This window comes from Carassius gibelio, chromosome B19 (genome assembly GCF_023724105.1).
Source record: "Carassius gibelio isolate Cgi1373 ecotype wild population from Czech Republic chromosome B19, carGib1.2-hapl.c, whole genome shotgun sequence".
NCBI classification, from domain to species: domain Eukaryota; kingdom Metazoa; phylum Chordata; class Actinopteri; order Cypriniformes; family Cyprinidae; genus Carassius; species Carassius gibelio.
Genome location: NC_068414.1, coordinates 2,832,153 through 2,849,027, shown reverse-complemented (window position 1 = coordinate 2,849,027; position 16,875 = coordinate 2,832,153). Strand labels below are relative to the sequence as shown.

The 16,875-nt window shown below is 47.1% G+C and overlaps 15 non-coding genes across 15 annotated transcripts; all 15 read left to right on the top strand.

Annotated features, from left to right (window-relative positions):
- The first annotated feature begins 1,274 nt into the window (after window positions 1-1,274).
- On the top strand, window positions 1,275-1,345 carry trnag-gcc (transfer RNA glycine (anticodon GCC)). The gene has a single exon. It is a non-coding gene; the product is annotated as a tRNA-Gly (tRNA).
- Window positions 1,346-2,151: 806 nt separating this feature from the next.
- trnag-gcc (transfer RNA glycine (anticodon GCC)) lies at window positions 2,152-2,222 on the top strand. The gene has a single exon. It is a non-coding gene; the product is annotated as a tRNA-Gly (tRNA).
- An 806-nt stretch (window positions 2,223-3,028) lies between these two features.
- trnag-gcc (transfer RNA glycine (anticodon GCC)) lies at window positions 3,029-3,099 on the top strand. Its single transcript has one exon. It is a non-coding gene; the product is annotated as a tRNA-Gly (tRNA).
- An 806-nt stretch (window positions 3,100-3,905) lies between these two features.
- On the top strand, window positions 3,906-3,976 carry trnag-gcc (transfer RNA glycine (anticodon GCC)). Its single transcript has one exon. It is a non-coding gene; the product is annotated as a tRNA-Gly (tRNA).
- Window positions 3,977-4,782: 806 nt separating this feature from the next.
- trnag-gcc (transfer RNA glycine (anticodon GCC)) lies at window positions 4,783-4,853 on the top strand. Its single transcript has one exon. It is a non-coding gene; the product is annotated as a tRNA-Gly (tRNA).
- An 806-nt stretch (window positions 4,854-5,659) lies between these two features.
- trnag-gcc (transfer RNA glycine (anticodon GCC)) lies at window positions 5,660-5,730 on the top strand. The gene has a single exon. It is a non-coding gene; the product is annotated as a tRNA-Gly (tRNA).
- Window positions 5,731-8,294: 2,564 nt separating this feature from the next.
- trnag-gcc (transfer RNA glycine (anticodon GCC)) lies at window positions 8,295-8,365 on the top strand. The gene has a single exon. It is a non-coding gene; the product is annotated as a tRNA-Gly (tRNA).
- Window positions 8,366-9,171: 806 nt separating this feature from the next.
- On the top strand, window positions 9,172-9,242 carry trnag-gcc (transfer RNA glycine (anticodon GCC)). The gene has a single exon. It is a non-coding gene; the product is annotated as a tRNA-Gly (tRNA).
- An 806-nt stretch (window positions 9,243-10,048) lies between these two features.
- On the top strand, window positions 10,049-10,119 carry trnag-gcc (transfer RNA glycine (anticodon GCC)). The gene has a single exon. It is a non-coding gene; the product is annotated as a tRNA-Gly (tRNA).
- Window positions 10,120-11,802: 1,683 nt separating this feature from the next.
- On the top strand, window positions 11,803-11,873 carry trnag-gcc (transfer RNA glycine (anticodon GCC)). The gene has a single exon. It is a non-coding gene; the product is annotated as a tRNA-Gly (tRNA).
- An 806-nt stretch (window positions 11,874-12,679) lies between these two features.
- trnag-gcc (transfer RNA glycine (anticodon GCC)) lies at window positions 12,680-12,750 on the top strand. The gene has a single exon. It is a non-coding gene; the product is annotated as a tRNA-Gly (tRNA).
- Window positions 12,751-13,556: 806 nt separating this feature from the next.
- trnag-gcc (transfer RNA glycine (anticodon GCC)) lies at window positions 13,557-13,627 on the top strand. Its single transcript has one exon. It is a non-coding gene; the product is annotated as a tRNA-Gly (tRNA).
- Window positions 13,628-14,433: 806 nt separating this feature from the next.
- Window positions 14,434-14,504, top strand: trnag-gcc (transfer RNA glycine (anticodon GCC)). Its single transcript has one exon. It is a non-coding gene; the product is annotated as a tRNA-Gly (tRNA).
- An 808-nt stretch (window positions 14,505-15,312) lies between these two features.
- Window positions 15,313-15,383, top strand: trnag-gcc (transfer RNA glycine (anticodon GCC)). Its single transcript has one exon. It is a non-coding gene; the product is annotated as a tRNA-Gly (tRNA).
- Window positions 15,384-16,189: 806 nt separating this feature from the next.
- trnag-gcc (transfer RNA glycine (anticodon GCC)) lies at window positions 16,190-16,260 on the top strand. The gene has a single exon. It is a non-coding gene; the product is annotated as a tRNA-Gly (tRNA).
- The last annotated feature ends 615 nt before the right edge of the window (window positions 16,261-16,875 follow it).

Genomic DNA, 16,875 nt, shown 5'->3' with positions numbered 1-16,875 from the left:
TCAATGCTGACCTGCATGAAAGTGGAATAAACTGCAAGGTAAGTAATGTAAGATCCCCAAGACAGCGCTACAAGGTCACAGTTGGACAGTGGCTTGTTGGAATAGCAGGGTAATGACTCCCAGCAAGAACTGACAAATCTGGTGCAGTCCAGGAGGCTGAGGTGCCCTGTGGTTCTTAAGGGAGCTGGTGGCCACAGAAGTTAACGCCTCTCACTTTTGATATTGACCTCCCCCACTCCCCTTTGCTCAGAGACACTTTTGCTCATATCAGTTCATCAAATACCCATGGAACTTGATCAGTTTGTCTGTCAGTTGTTCAGCTTTAGCATTGGTCGATATTACCCAGTTGAAGAGATGCATTTTCCACATAAATTCGTAGAATTCTTGCAGAAATAGAGCATTGGTGGTTCAGTGGTAGAATTCTCGCCTGCCACGCGGCAGACCCGGGTCCGATTCCCGGCCAATGCAGCAGAGGTCGTGTTTTTAAGGCCATGTTAGTCGTTCCTCATAAGCGGCAGCTGTCCCCAGAGCCACGAACACAGCGCAGCTTCTCTCACTGGTGGCTGAATGTCAGAGTTGTTGTTTCCCGCGCAGGAGACCCAGGTTCAATTCCCAGCAGAAGCAAAGCAGTGTATCTTGCTACTTTAGAAGTGGGCAACTTATCAGTGTTTTACAGGGAACTAGTGGAAGCACTCTAGACAATGCTTTTCCATGCTTGTTCAACGAAGTACAAGCAATTATGGCTCATGCACCTGTGAAAAACTCCTGAAGGCAATAAAAAGGCTGCAGGCAAGAAAGGTCATGCTTAAAGAAACCAATGAGAGTAAACTGACCTGTTTGTTGTCTCTAAAAAACACCAGAAGAAAAATGTCCAGGGTCAATGCTGACCTGCATGAAAGTGGAATAAACTGCAAGGTAAGTAATGTAAGATCCCCAAGACAGCGCTACAAGGTCACAGTTGGACAGTGGCTTGTTGGAAGAGCAGGGTAATGACTCCCAGCAAGAACTGACAAATCTGGTGCAGTCCAGGAGGCTGAGGTGCCCTGTGGTTCTTAAGGGAGCTGGTGGCCACAGAAGTTAACGCCTCTCACTTTTGATATTGACCTCCCCCACTCCCCTTTGCTCAGAGACACTTTTGCTCATATCAGTTCATCAAATACCCATGGAACTTGATCAGTTTGTCTGTCAGTTGTTCAGCTTTAGCATTGGTCGATATTACCCAGTTGAAGAGATGCATTTTCCACATAAATTCGTAGAATTCTTGCAGAAATAGAGCATTGGTGGTTCAGTGGTAGAATTCTCGCCTGCCACGCGGGAGACCCGGGTCCGATTCCCGGCCAATGCAGCAGAGGTCGTGTTTTTAAGGCCATGTTAGTCGTTCCTCATAAGCGGCAGCTGTCCCCAGAGCCACGAACACAGCGCAGCTTCTCTCACTGGTGGCTGAATGTCAGAGTTGTTGTTTCCCGCGCAGGAGACCCAGGTTCGATTCCCAGCAGAAGCAAAGCAGTGTATCTTGCTACTTTAGAAGTGGGCAACTTATCAGTGTTTTACAGGGAACTAGTGGAAGCACTCTAGACAATGCTTTTCCATGCTTGTTCAACGAAGTACAAGCAATTATGGCTCATGCACCTGTGAAAAACTCCTGAAGGCAATAAAAAGGCTGCAGGCAAGAAAGGTCATGCTTAAAGAAACCAATGAGAGTAAACTGACCTGTTTGTTGTCTCTAAAAAACACCAGAAGAAAAATGTCCAGGGTCAATGCTGACCTGCATGAAAGTGGAATAAACTGCAAGGTAAGTAATGTAAGATCCCCAAGACAGCGCTACAAGGTCACAGTTGGACAGTGTCTTGTTGGAAGAGCAGGGTAATGACTCCCAGCAAGAACTGACAAATCTGGTGCAGTCCAGGAGGCTGAGGTGCCCTGTGGTTCTTAAGGGAGCTGGTGGCCACAGAAGTTAACGCCTCTCACTTTTGATATTGACCTCCCCCACTCCCCTTTGCTCAGAGACACTTTTGCTCATATCAGTTCATCAAATACCCATGGAACTTGATCAGTTTGTCTGTCAGTTGTTCAGCTTTAGCATTGGTCGATATTACCCAGTTGAAGAGATGCATTTTCCACATAAATTCGTAGAATTCTCGCAGAAATAGAGCATTGGTGGTTCAGTGGTAGAATTCTCGCCTGCCACGCGGGAGACCCGGGTCCGATTCCCGGCCAATGCAGCAGAGGTCGTGTTTTTAAGGCCATGTTAGTCGTTCCTCATAAGCGGCAGCTGTCCCCAGAGCCACGAGCACAGCGCAGCTTCTCTCACTGGTGGCTGAATGTCAGAGTTGTTGTTTCCCGCGCAGGAGACCCAGGTTCAATTCCCAGCAGAAGCAAAGCAGTGTATCTTGCTACTTTAGAAGTGGGCAACTTATCAGTGTTTTACAGGGAACTAGTGGAAGCACTCTAGACAATGCTTTTCCATGCTTGTTCAACGAAGTACAAGCAATTATGGCTCATGCACCTGTGAAAAACTCCTGAAGGCAATAAAAAGGCTGCAGGCAAGAAAGGTCATGCTTAAAGAAACCAATGAGAGTAAACTGACCTGTTTGTTGTCTCTAAAAAACACCAGAAGAAAAATGTCCAGGGTCAATGCTGACCTGCATGAAAGTGGAATAAACTGCAAGGTAAGTAATGTAAGATCCCCAAGACAGCGGTACAAGGTCACAGTTGGACAGTGGCTTGTTGGAAGAGCAGGGTAATGACTCCCAGCAAGAACTGACAAATCTGGTGCAGTCCGGGAGGCTGAGGTGCCCTGTGGTTCTTAAGGGAGCTGGTGGCCACAGAAGTTAACGCCTCTCACTTTTGATATTGACCTCCCCCACTCCCCTTTGCTCAGAGACACTTTTGCTCATATCAGTTCATCAAATACCCATGCAACTTGATCAGTTTGTCTGTCAGTTGTTCAGCTTTAGCATTGGTCGATATTACCCAGTTGAAGAGATGCATTTTCCACATAAATTCGTAGAATTCTTGCAGAAATAGAGCATTGGTGGTTCAGTGGTAGAATTCTCGCCTGCCACGCGGGAGACCCGGGTCCGATTCCCGGCCAATGCAGCAGAGGTCGTGCTTTTAAGGCCATGTTAGTCGTTCCTCATAAGCGGCAGCTGTCCCGAGAGCCACGAGCACAGCGCAGCTTCTCTCACTGGTGGCTGAATGTCAGAGTTGTTGTTTCCCGCGCAGGAGACCCAGGTTCAATTCCCAGCAGAAGCAAAGCAGTGTATCTTGCTACTTTAGAAGTGGGCAACTTATCAGTGTTTTACAGGGAACTAGTGGAAGCACTCTAGACAATGCTTTTCCATGCTTGTTCAACGAAGTACAAGCAATTATGGCTCATGCACCTGTGAAAAACTCCTGAAGGCAATAAAAAGGCTGCAGGCAAGAAAGGTCATGCTTAAAGAAACCAATGAGAGTAAACTGACCTGTTTGTTGTCTCTAAAAAACACCAGAAGAAAAATGTCCAGGGTCAATGCTGACCTGCATGAAAGTGGAATAAACTGCAAGGTAAGTAATGTAAGATCCCCAAGACAGCGGTACAAGGTCACAGTTGGACAGTGGCTTGTTGGAAGAGCAGGGTAATGACTCCCAGCAAGAACTGACAAATCTGGTGCAGTCCAGGAGGCTGAGGTGCCCTGTGGTTCTTAAGGGAGCTGGTGGCCACAGAAGTTAACGCCTCTCACTTTTGATATTGACCTCCCCCACTCCCCTTTGCTCAGAGACACTTTTGCTCATATCAGTTCATCAAATACCCATGGAACTTGATCAGTTTGTCTGTCAGTTGTTCAGCTTTAGCATTGGTCGATATTACCCAGTTGAAGAGATGCATTTTCCACATAAATTCGTAGAATTCAGGCAGAAATAGAGCATTGGTGGTTCAGTGGTAGAATTCTCGCCTGCCACGCGGGAGACCCGGGTCCGATTCCCGGCCAATGCAGCAGAGGTCGTGCTTTTAAGGCCATGTTAGTCGTTCCTCATAAGCGGCAGCTGTCCCGAGAGCCACGAGCACAGCGCAGCTTCTCTCACTGGTGGCTGAATGTCAGAGTTGTTGTTTCCCGCGCAGGAGACCCAGGTTCAATTCCCAGCAGAAGCAAAGCAGTGTATCTTGCTACTTTAGAAGTGGGCAACTTATCAGTGTTTTACAGGGAACTAGTGGAAGCACTCTAGACAATGCTTTTCCATGCTTGTTCAACGAAGTACAAGCAATTATGGCTCATGCACCTGTGAAAAACTCCTGAAGGCAATAAAAAGGCTGCAGGCAAGAAAGGTCATGCTTAAAGAAACCAATGAGAGTAAACTGACCTGTTTGTTGTCTCTAAAAAACACCAGAAGAAAAATGTCCAGGGTCAATGCTGACCTGCATGAAAGTGGAATAAACTGCAAGGTAAGTAATGTAAGATCCCCAAGACAGCGGTACAAGGTCACAGTTGGACAGTGGCTTGTTGGAAGAGCAGGGTAATGACTCCCAGCAAGAACTGACAAATCTGGTGCAGTCCAGGAGGCTGAGGTGCCCTGTGGTTCTTAAAGGAGCTGGTGGCCACAGAAGTTAACGCCTCTCACTTTTGATATTGACCTCCCCCACTCCCCTTTGCTCAGAGACACTTTTGCTCATATCAGTTCATCAAATACCCATGGAACTTGATCAGTTTGTCTGTCAGTTGTTCAGCTTTAGCATTGGTCGATATTACCCAGTTGAAGAGATGCATTTTCCACATAAATTCGTAGAATTCAGGCAGAAATAGAGCATTGGTGGTTCAGTGGTAGAATTCTCGCCTGCCACGCGGGAGACCCGGGTCCGATTCCCGGCCAATGCAGCAGAGGTTGTGTTTTTAAGGCCATGTTAGTCGTTCTTCATAAGCGGCAGCTGTCCCCAGAGCCACGAGTACAGCGCAGCTTCACTCACTGGTGGCTGAATGTCAGAGTTGTTGTTTCCCGCGCAGGAGACCCAGGTTCGATTCCCAGCAGAAGCAAAGCAGTGTATCTTGCTACTTTAGAAGTGGGCAACTTATCAGTGTTTTACAGGGAACTAGTGGAAGCACTCTAGACAATGCTTTTCCATGCTTGTTCAACGAAGTACAAGCAATTATGGCTCATGCACCTGTGAAAAACTCCTGAAGGCAATAAAAAGGCTGCAGGCAAGAAAGGTCATGCTTAAAGAAACCAATGAGAGTAAACTGACCTGTTTGTTGTCTCTAAAAAACACCAGAAGAAAAATGTCCAGGGTCAATGCTGACCTGCATGAAAGTGGAATAAACTGCAAGGTAAGTAATGTAAGATCCCCAAGACAGCGCTACAAGGTCACAGTTGGACAGTGGCTTGTTGGAAGAGCAGGGTAATGACTCCCAGCAAGAACTGACAAATCTGGTGCAGTCCAGGAGGCTGAGGTGCCCTGTGGTTCTTAAGGGAGCTGGTGGCCACAGAAGTTAACGCCTCTCACTTTTGATATTGACCTCCCCCACTCCCCTTTGCTCAGAGACACTTTTGCTCATATCAGTTCATCAAATACCCATGGAACTTGATCAGTTTGTCTGTCAGTTGTTCAGCTTTAGCATTGGTCGATATTACCCAGTTGAAGAGATGCATTTTCCACATAAATTCGTAGAATTCGTGCAGAAATAGAGCATTGGTGGTTCAGTGGTAGAATTCTCGCCTGCCACGCGGGAGACCCGGGTCCGATTCCCGGCCAATGCAGCAGAGGTCGTGTTTTTAAGGCCATGTTAGTCGTTCTTCATAAGCGGCAGCTGTCCCCAGAGCCATGAGCACAGCGCAGCTTCACTCACTGGTGGCTGAATGTCAGAGATGTTGTTTCCCGCGCAGAAGACCCAGGTTCAATTCCCAGCAGAAGCAAAGCAGTGTATCTTGCTACTTTAGAAGTGGGCAACTTATCAGTGTTTTACAGGGAACTAGTGGAAGCACTCTAGACAATGCTTTTCCATGCTTGTTCAACGAAGTACAAGCAATTATGGCTCATGCACCTGTGAAAAACTCCTGAAGGCAATAAAAAGGCTGCAGGCAAGAAAGGTCAGGCTTAAAGAAACCAATGAGAGTAAACTGACCTGTTTGTTGTCTCTAAAAAACACCAGAAGAAAAATGTCCAGGGGGTCAATGCTGATCTGCATGAAAGTGGAATAAACTGCAAGGTAAGTAATGTAAGATCCCCAAGACAGCGGTACAAGGTCACAGTTGGACAGTGGCTTGTTGGAAGAGCAGGGTAATGACTCCCAGCAAGAACTGACAAATCTGGTGCAGTCCAAGAGGCTGAGGTGCCCTGTGGTTCATAAGGGAGCTGGTGGCCACAGAAGTTAACGCCTCTCACTTTTGATATTGACCTCCTCCACTCCCCTTTGCTCAGAGACACTTTTGCTCATATCAGTTCATCAAATACCCATGGAACTTGATCAGTTTGTCTGTCAGTTGTTCAGCTTTAGCATTGGTCGATATTACCCAGTTGAAGAGATGCATTTTCCACATAAATTCGTAGAATTCTTGCAGAAATAGAGCATTGGTGGTTCAGTGGTAGAATTCTTGCCTGCCACGCGGGAGACCCGGGTCCGATTCCCGGCCAATGCAGCAGAGGTCGTGTTTTTAAGGCCATGTTAGTCGTTCCTCATAAGCGGCAGCTGTCCCCAGAGCCACGAGCACAGCGCAGCTTCTCTCACTGGTGGCTGAATGTCAGAGTTGTTGTTTCCCACGCAGGAGACCCAGGTTCGATTCCCAGCAGAAGCAAAGCAGTGTATCTTGCTACTTTAGAAGTGGGCAACTTATCAGTGTTTTACAGGGAACTAGTGGAAGCACTCTAGACAATGCTTTTCCATGCTTGTTCAACGAAGTACAAGCAATTATGGCTCATGCACCTGTGAAAAACTCCTGAAGGCAATAAAAAGGCTGCAGGCAAGAAAGGTCATGCTTAAAGAAACCAATGAGAGTAAACTGACCTGTTTGTTGTCTCTAAAAAACACCAGAAGAAAAATGTCCAGGGTCAATGCTGACCTGCATGAAAGTGGAATAAACTGCAAGGTAAGTAATGTAAGATCCCCAAGACAGTGGTACAAGGTCACAGTTGGACAGTGGCTTGTTGGAAGAGCAGGGTAATGACTCCCAGCAAGAACTGACAAATCTGGTGCAGTCCAGGAGGCTGAGGTGCCCTGTGGTTCTTAAGGGAGCTGGTGGCCACAGAAGTTAACGCCTCTCACTTTTGATATTGACCTCCCCCACTCCCCTTTGCTCAGAGACACTTTTGCTCATATCAGTTCATCAAATACCCATGGAACTTGATCAGTTTGTCTGTCAGTTGTTCAGCTTTAGCATTGGTCGATATTACCCAGTTGAAGAGATGCATTTTCCACATAAATTCGTAGAATTCTTGCAGAAATAGAGCATTGGTGGTTCAGTGGTAGAATTCTCGCCTGCCACGCGGCAGACCCGGGTCTGATTCCCGGCCAATGCAGCAGAGGTCGTGTTTTTAAGGCCATGTTAGTCGTTCTTCATAAGCGGCAGCTGTCCCCAGAGCCATGAGCACAGCGCAGCTTCACTCACTGGTGGCTGAATGTCAGAGATGTTGTTTCCCGCGCAGGAGACCCAGGTTCGATTCCCAGCAGAAGCAAAGCAGTGTATCTTGCTACTTTAGAAGTGGGCAACTTATCAGTGTTTTACAGGGAACTAGTGGAAGCACTCTAGACAATGCTTTTCCATGCTTGTTCAACGAAGTACAAGCAATTATGGCTCATGCACCTGTGAAAAACTCCTGAAGGCAATAAAAAGGCTGCAGGCAAGAAAGGTCAGGCTTAAAGAAACCAATGAGAGTAAACTGACCTGTTTGTTGTCTCTAAAAAACACCAGAAGAAAAATGTCCAGGGGGTCAATGCTGATCTGCATGAAAGTGGAATAAACTGCAAGGTAAGTAATGTAAGATCCCCAAGACAGCGCTACAAGGTCACAGTTGGACAGTGGCTTGTTGGAAGAGCAGGCTAATGACTCCCAGCAAGAACTGACAAATCTGGTGCAGTCCAGGAGGCTGAGGTGCCCTGTGGTTCTTAAGGGAGCTGGTGGCCACAGAAGTTAACGCCTCTCACTTTTGATATTGACCTCCCCCACTCCCCTTTGCTCAGAGACACTTTTGCTCATATCAGTTCATCAAATACCCATGGAACTTGGTCAGTTTGTCTGTCAGTTGTTCAGCTTTAGCATTGGTCGATATTACCCAGTTGAAGAGATGCATTTTCCACATAAATTCGTAGAATTCATGCAGAAATAGAGCATTGGTGGTTCAGTGGTAGAATTCTCGCCTGCCACGCGGGAGACCCGGGTCCGATTCCCGGCCAATGCAGCAGAGGTCGTGTTTTTAAGGCCATGTTAGTCGTTCCTCATAAGCGGCAGCTGTCCCCAGAGCCACGAGCACAGCGCAGCTTCTCTCACTGGTGGCTGAATGTCAGAGTTGTTGTTTCCCGCGCAGGAGACCCAGGTTCGATTCCCAGCAGAAGCAAAGCAGTGTATCTTGCTACTTTAGAAGTGGGCAACTTATCAGTGTTTTACAGGGAACTAGTGGAAGCACTCTAGACAATGCTTTTCCATGCTTGTTCAACGAAGTACAAGCAATTATGGCTCATGCACCTGTGAAAAACTCCTGAAGGCAATAAAAAGGCTGCAGGCAAGAAAGGTCATGCTTAAAGAAACCAATGAGAGTAAACTGACCTGTTTGTTGTCTCTAAAAAACACCAGAAGAAAAATGTCCAGGGTCAATGCTGACCTGCATGAAAGTGGAATAAACTGCAAGGTAAGTAATGTAAGATCCCCAAGACAGCGCTACAAGGTCACAGTTGGACAGTGGCTTGTTGGAAGAGCAGGGTAATGACTCCCAGCAAGAACTGACAAATCTGGTGCAGTCCAGGAGGCTGAGGTGCCCTGTGGTTCTTAAGGGAGCTGGTGGCCACAGAAGTTAACGCCTCTCACTTTTGATATTGACCTCCCCCACTCCCCTTTGCTCAGAGACACTTTTGCTCATATCAGTTCATCAAATACCCATGGAACTTGATCAGTTTGTCTGTCAGTTGTTCAGCTTTAGCATTGGTCGATATTACCCAGTTGAAGAGATGCATTTTCGACATAAATTCGTAGAATTCTTGCAGAAATAGAGCATTGGTGGTTCAGTGGTAGAATTCTCGCCTGCCACGCGGGAGACCCGGGTCCGATTCCCGGCCAATGCAGCAGAGGTCGTGTTTTTAAGGCCATGTTAGTCGTTCCTCATAAGCGGCAGCTGTCCCCAGAGCCACGAACACAGCGCAGCTTCTCTCACTGGTGGCTGAATGTCAGAGTTGTTGTTTCCCGCGCAGGAGACCCAGGTTCAATTCCCAGCAGAAGCAAAGCAGTGTATCTTGCTACTTTAGAAGTGGGCAACTTATCAGTGTTTTACAGGGAACTAGTGGAAGCACTCTAGACAATGCTTTTCCATGCTTGTTCAACGAAGTACAAGCAATTATGGCTCATGCACCTGTGAAAAACTCCTGAAGGCAATAAAAAGGCTGCAGGCAAGAAAGGTCATGCTTAAAGAAACCAATGAGAGTAAACTGACCTGTTTGTTGTCTCTAAAAAACACCAGAAGAAAAATGTCCAGGGTCAATGCTGACCTGCATGAAAGTGGAATAAACTGCAAGGTAAGTAATGTAAGATCCCCAAGACAGCGGTACAAGGTCACAGTTGGACAGTGGCTTGTTGGAAGAGCAGGGTAATGACTCCCAGCAAGAACTGACAAATCTGGTGCAGTCCAGGAGGCTGAGGTGCCCTGTGGTTCTTAAGGGAGCTGGTGGCCACAGAAGTTAACGCCTCTCACTTTTGATATTGACCTCCCCCACTCCCCTTTGCTCAGAGACACTTTTGCTCATATCAGTTCATCAAATACCCATGGAACTTGATCAGTTTGTCTGTCAGTTGTTCAGCTTTAGCATTGGTCGATATTACCCAGTTGAAGAGATGCATTTTCGACATAAATTCGTAGAATTCTTGCAGAAATAGAGCATTGGTGGTTCAGTGGTAGAATTCTCGCCTGCCACGCGGGAGACCCGGGTCCGATTCCCGGCCAATGCAGCAGAGGTCGTGTTTTTAAGGCCATGTTAGTCGTTCCTCATAAGCGGCAGCTGTCCCCAGAGCCACGAGCACAGCGCAGCTTCTCTCACTGGTGGCTGAATGTCAGAGTTGTTGTTTCCCGCGCAGGAGACCCAGGTTCGATTCCCAGCAGAAGCAAAGCAGTGTATCTTGCTACTTTAGAAGTGGGCAACTTATCAGTGTTTTACAGGGAACTAGTGGAAGCACTCTAGACAATGCTTTTCCATGCTTGTTCAACGAAGTACAAGCAATTATGGCTCATGCACCTGTGAAAAACTCCTGAAGGCAATAAAAAGGCTGCAGGCAAGAAAGGTCATGCTTAAAGAAACCAATGAGAGTAAACTGACCTGTTTGTTGTCTCTAAAAAACACCAGAAGAAAAATGTCCAGGGTCAATGCTGACCTGCATGAAAGTGGAATAAACTGCAAGGTAAGTAATGTAAGATCCCCAAGACAGCGGTACAAGGTCACAGTTGGACAGTGGCTTGTTGGAAGAGCAGGGTAATGACTCCCAGCAAGAACTGACAAATCTGGTGCAGTCCAGGAGGCTGAGGTGCCCTGTGGTTCTTAAGGGAGCTGGTGGCCACAGAAGTTAACGCCTCTCACTTTTGATATTGACCTCCCCCACTCCCCTTTGCTCAGAGACACTTTTGCTCATATCAGTTCATCAAATACCCATGGAACTTGATCAGTTTGTCTGTCAGTTGTTCAGCTTTAGCATTGGTCGATATTACCCAGTTGAAGAGATGCATTTTCCACATAAATTCGTAGAATTCTTGCAGAAATAGAGCATTGGTGGTTCAGTGGTAGAATTCTCGCCTGCCACGCGGCAGACCCGGGTCCGATTCCCGGCCAATGCAGCAGAGGTCGTGTTTTTAAGGCCATGTTAGTCGTTCCTCATAAGCGGCAGCTGTCCCCAGAGCCACGAACACAGCGCAGCTTCTCTCACTGGTGGCTGAATGTCAGAGTTGTTGTTTCCCGCGCAGGAGACCCAGGTTCAATTCCCAGCAGAAGCAAAGCAGTGTATCTTGCTACTTTAGAAGTGGGCAACTTATCAGTGTTTTACAGGGAACTAGTGGAAGCACTCTAGACAATGCTTTTCCATGCTTGTTCAACGAAGTACAAGCAATTATGGCTCATGCACCTGTGAAAAACTCCTGAAGGCAATAAAAAGGCTGCAGGCAAGAAAGGTCATGCTTAAAGAAACCAATGAGAGTAAACTGACCTGTTTGTTGTCTCTAAAAAACACCAGAAGAAAAATGTCCAGGGTCAATGCTGACCTGCATGAAAGTGGAATAAACTGCAAGGTAAGTAATGTAAGATCCCCAAGACAGCGGTACAAGGTCACAGTTGGACAGTGGCTTGTTGGAAGAGCAGGGTAATGACTCCCAGCAAGAACTGACAAATCTGGTGCAGTCCAGGAGGCTGAGGTGCCCTGTGGTTCTTAAGGGAGCTGGTGGCCACAGAAGTTAACGCCTCTCACTTTTGATATTGACCTCCCCCACTCCCCTTTGCTCAGAGACACTTTTGCTCATATCAGTTCATCAAATACCCATGGAACTTGATCAGTTTGTCTGTCAGTTGTTCAGCTTTAGCATTGGTCGATATTACCCAGTTGAAGAGATGCATTTTCGACATAAATTCGTAGAATTCTTGCAGAAATAGAGCATTGGTGGTTCAGTGGTAGAATTCTCGCCTGCCACGCGGGAGACCCGGGTCCGATTCCCGGCCAATGCAGCAGAGGTCGTGTTTTTAAGGCCATGTTAGTCGTTCCTCATAAGCGGCAGCTGTCCCCAGAGCCACGAGCACAGCGCAGCTTCTCTCACTGGTGGCTGAATGTCAGAGTTGCTGTTTCCCGCGCAGGAGACCCAGGTTCGATTCCCAGCAGAAGCAAAGCAGTGTATCTTGCTACTTTAGAAGTGGGCAACTTATCAGTGTTTTACTGGGAACTAGTGGAAGCACTCTAGACAATGCTTTTCCATGCTTGTTCAACGAAGTACAAGCAATTATGGCTCATGCACCTGTGAAAAACTCCTGAAGGCAATAAAAAGGCTGCAGGCAAGAAAGGTCATGCTTAAAGAAACCAATGAGAGTAAACTGACCTGTTTGTTGTCTCTAAAAAACACCAGAAGAAAAATGTCCAGGGTCAATGCTGACCTGCATGAAAGTGGAATAAACTGCAAGGTAAGTAATGTAAGATCCCCAAGACAGCGCTACAAGGTCACAGTTGGACAGTGGCTTGTTGGAAGAGCAGGGTAATGACTCCCAGCAAGAACTGACAAATCTGGTGCAGTCCAGGAGGCTGAGGTGCCCTGTGGTTCTTAAGGGAGCTGGTGGCCACAGAAGTTAACGCCTCTCACTTTTGATATTGACCTCCCCCACTCCCCTTTGCTCAGAGACACTTTTGCTCATATCAGTTCATCAAATACCCATGGAACTTGATCAGTTTGTCTGTCAGTTGTTCAGCTTTAGCATTGGTCGATATTACCCAGTTGAAGAGATGCATTTTCCACATAAATTCGTAGAATTCTTGCAGAAATAGAGCATTGGTGGTTCAGTGGTAGAATTCTCGCCTGCCACGCGGGAGACCCGGGTCCGATTCCCGGCCAATGCAGCAGAGGTCGTGTTTTTAAGGCCATGTTAGTCGTTCCTCATAAGCGGCAGCTGTCCCCAGAGCCACGAACACAGCGCAGCTTCTCTCACTGGTGGCTGAATGTCAGAGTTGTTGTTTCCCGCGCAGGAGACCCAGGTTCAATTCCCAGCAGAAGCAATGCAGTGTATCTTGCTACTTTAGAAGTGGGCAACTTATCAGTGTTTTACAGGGAACTAGTGGAAGCACTCTAGACAATGCTTTTCCATGCTTGTTCAACGAAGTACAAGCAATTATGGCTCATGCACCTGTGAAAAACTCCTGAAGGCAATAAAAAGGCTGCAGGCAAGAAAGGTCATGCTTAAAGAAACCAATGAGAGTAAACTGACCTGTTTGTTGTCTCTAAAAAACACCAGAAGAAAAATGTCCAGGGTCAATGCTGACCTGCATGAAAGTGGAATAAACTGCAAGGTAAGTAATGTAAGATCCCCAAGACAGCGCTACAAGGTCACAGTTGGACAGTGGCTTGTTGGAAGAGCAGGGTAATGACTCCCAGCAAGAACTGACAAATCTGGTGCAGTCCAGGAGGCTGAGGTGCCCTGTGGTTCTTAAGGGAGCTGGTGGCCACAGAAGTTAACGCCTCTCACTTTTGATATTGACCTCCCCCACTCCCCTTTGCTCAGAGACACTTTTGCTCATATCAGTTCATCAAATACCCATGGAACTTGATCAGTTTGTCTGTCAGTTGTTCAGCTTTAGCATTGGTCGATATTACCCAGTTGAAGAGATGCATTTTCCACATAAATTCGTAGAATTCTTGCAGAAATAGAGCATTGGTGGTTCAGTGGTAGAATTCTCGCCTGCCACGCGGGAGACCCGGGTCCGATTCCCGGCCAATGCAGCAGAGGTCGTGTTTTTAAGGCCATGTTAGTCGTTCCTCATAAGCGGCAGCTGTCCCCAGAGCCACGAACACAGCGCAGCTTCTCTCACTGGTGGCTGAATGTCAGAGTTGTTGTTTCCCGCGCAGGAGACCCAGGTTCAATTCCCAGCAGAAGCAAAGCAGTGTATCTTGCTACTTTAGAAGTGGGCAACTTATCAGTGTTTTACAGGGAACTAGTGGAAGCACTCTAGACAATGCTTTTCCATGCTTGTTCAACGAAGTACAAGCAATTATGGCTCATGCACCTGTGAAAAACTCCTGAAGGCAATAAAAAGGCTGCAGGCAAGAAAGGTCATGCTTAAAGAAACCAATGAGAGTAAACTGACCTGTTTGTTGTCTCTAAAAAACACCAGAAGAAAAATGTCCAGGGTCAATGCTGACCTGCATGAAAGTGGAATAAACTGCAAGGTAAGTAATGTAAGATCCCCAAGACAGCGCTACAAGGTCACAGTTGGACAGTGGCTTGTTGGAAGAGCAGGGTAATGACTCCCAGCAAGAACTGACAAATCTGGTGCAGTCCAGGAGGCTGAGGTGCCCTGTGGTTCTTAAGGGAGCTGGTGGCCACAGAAGTTAACGCCTCTCACTTTTGATATTGACCTCCCCCACTCCCCTTTGCTCAGAGACACTTTTGCTCATATCAGTTCATCAAATACCCATGGAACTTGATCAGTTTGTCTGTCAGTTGTTCAGCTTTAGCATTGGTCGATATTACCCAGTTGAAGAGATGCATTTTCGACATAAATTCGTAGAATTCATGCAGAAATAGAGCATTGGTGGTTCAGTGGTAGAATTCTCGCCTGCCACGCGGGAGACCCGGGTCCGATTCCCGGCCAATGCAGCAGAGGTCGTGTTTTTAAGGCCATGTTAGTCGTTCCTCATAAGCGGCAGCTGTCCCCAGAGCCACGAACACAGCGCAGCTTCTCTCACTGGTGGCTGAATGTCAGAGTTGTTGTTTCCCGCGCAGGAGACCCAGGTTCAATTCCCAGCAGAAGCAAAGCAGTGTATCTTGCTACTTTAGAAGTGGGCAACTTATCAGTGTTTTACAGGGAACTAGTGGAAGCACTCTAGACAATGGTTTTCCATGCTTGTTCAACGAAGTACAAGCAATTATGGCTCATGCACCTGTGAAAAACTCCTGAAGGCAATAAAAAGGCTGCAGGCAAGAAAGGTCAGGCATAAAGAAACCAATGAGAGTAAACTGACCTGTTTGTTGTCTCTAAAAAACACCAGAAGAAAAATGTCCAGGGGGTCAATGCTGATCTGCATGAAAGTGGAATAAACTGCAAGGTAAGTAATGTAAGATCCCCAAGACAGCGCTACAAGGTCACAGTTGGACAGTGTCTTGTTGGAAGAGCAGGGTAATGACTCCCAGCAAGAACTGACAAATCTGGTGCAGTCCAGGAGGCTGAGGTGCCCTGTGGTTCTTAAGGGAGCTGGTGGCCACAGAAGTTAACGCCTCTCACTTTTGATATTGACCTCCCCCACTCCCCTTTGCTCAGAGACACTTTTGCTCATATCAGTTCATCAAATACCCATGGAACTTGATCAGTTTGTCTGTCAGTTGTTCAGCTTTAGCATTGGTCGATATTACCCAGTTGAAGAGATGCATTTTCCACATAAATTCGTAGAATTCATGCAGAAATAGAGCATTGGTGGTTCAGTGGTAGAATTCTCGCCTGCCACGCGGGAGACCCGGGTCCGATTCCCGGCCAATGCAGCAGAGGTCGTGTTTTTAAGGCCATGTTAGTCGTTCCTCATAAGCGGCAGCTGTCCCCAGAGCCACGAGCACAGCGCAGCTTCTCTCACTGGTGGCTGAATGTCAGAGTTGTTGTTTCCCGCGCAGGAGACCCAGGTTCGATTCCCAGCAGAAGCAAAGCAGTGTATCTTGCTACTTTAGAAGTGGGCAACTTATCAGTGTTTTACAGGGAACTAGTGGAAGCACTCTAGACAATGCTTTTCCATGCTTGTTCAACGAAGTACAAGCAATTATGGCTCATGCACCTGTGAAAAACTCCTGAAGGCAATAAAAAGGCTGCAGGCAAGAAAGGTCATGCTTAAAGAAACCAATGAGAGTAAACTGACCTGTTTGTTGTCTCTAAAAAACACCAGAAGAAAAATGTCCAGGGTCAATGCTGACCTGCATGAAAGTGGAATAAACTGCAAGGTAAGTAATGTAAGATCCCCAAGACAGCGCTACAAGGTCACAGTTGGACAGTGGCTTGTTGGAAGAGCAGGGTAATGACTCCCAGCAAGAACTGACAAATCTGGTGCAGTCCAGGAGGCTGAGGTGCCCTGTGGTTCTTAAGGGAGCTGGTGGCCACAGAAGTTAACGCCTCTCACTTTTGATATTGACCTCCCCCACTCCCCTTTGCTCAGAGACACTTTTGCTCATATCAGTTCATCAAATACCCATGGAACTTGATCAGTTTGTCTGTCAGTTGTTCAGCTTTAGCATTGGTCGATATTACCCAGTTGAAGAGATGCATTTTCGACATAAATTCGTAGAATTCTTGCAGAAATAGAGCATTGGTGGTTCAGTGGTAGAATTCTCGCCTGCCACGCGGGAGACCCGGGTCCGATTCCCGGCCAATGCAGCAGAGGTCGTGTTTTTAAGGCCATGTTAGTCGTTCCTCATAAGCGGCAGCTGTCCCCAGAGCCACGAACACAGCGCAGCTTCTCTCACTGGTGGCTGAATGTCAGAGTTGTTGTTTCCCGCGCAGGAGACCCAGGTTCAATTCCCAGCAGAAGCAAAGCAGTGTATCTTGCTACTTTAGAAGTGGGCAACTTATCAGTGTTTTACAGGGAACTAGTGGAAGCACTCTAGACAATGCTTTTCCATGCTTGTTCAACGAAGTACAAGCAATTATGGCTCATGCACCTGTGAAAAACTCCTGAAGGCAATAAAAAGGCTGCAGGCAAGAAAGGTCAGGCTTAAAGAAACCAATGAGAGTAAACTGACCTGTTTGTTGTCTCTAAAAAACACCAGAAGAAAAATGTCCAGGGGGTCAATGCTGATCTGCATGAAAGTGGAATAAACTGCAAGGTAAGTAATGTAAGATCCCCAAGACAGCGCTACAAGGTCACAGTTGGACAGTGTCTTGTTGGAAGAGCAGGGTAATGACTCCCAGCAAGAACTGACAAATCTGGTGCAGTCCAGGAGGCTGAGGTGCCCTGTGGTTCTTAAGGGAGCTGGTGGCCACAGAAGTTAA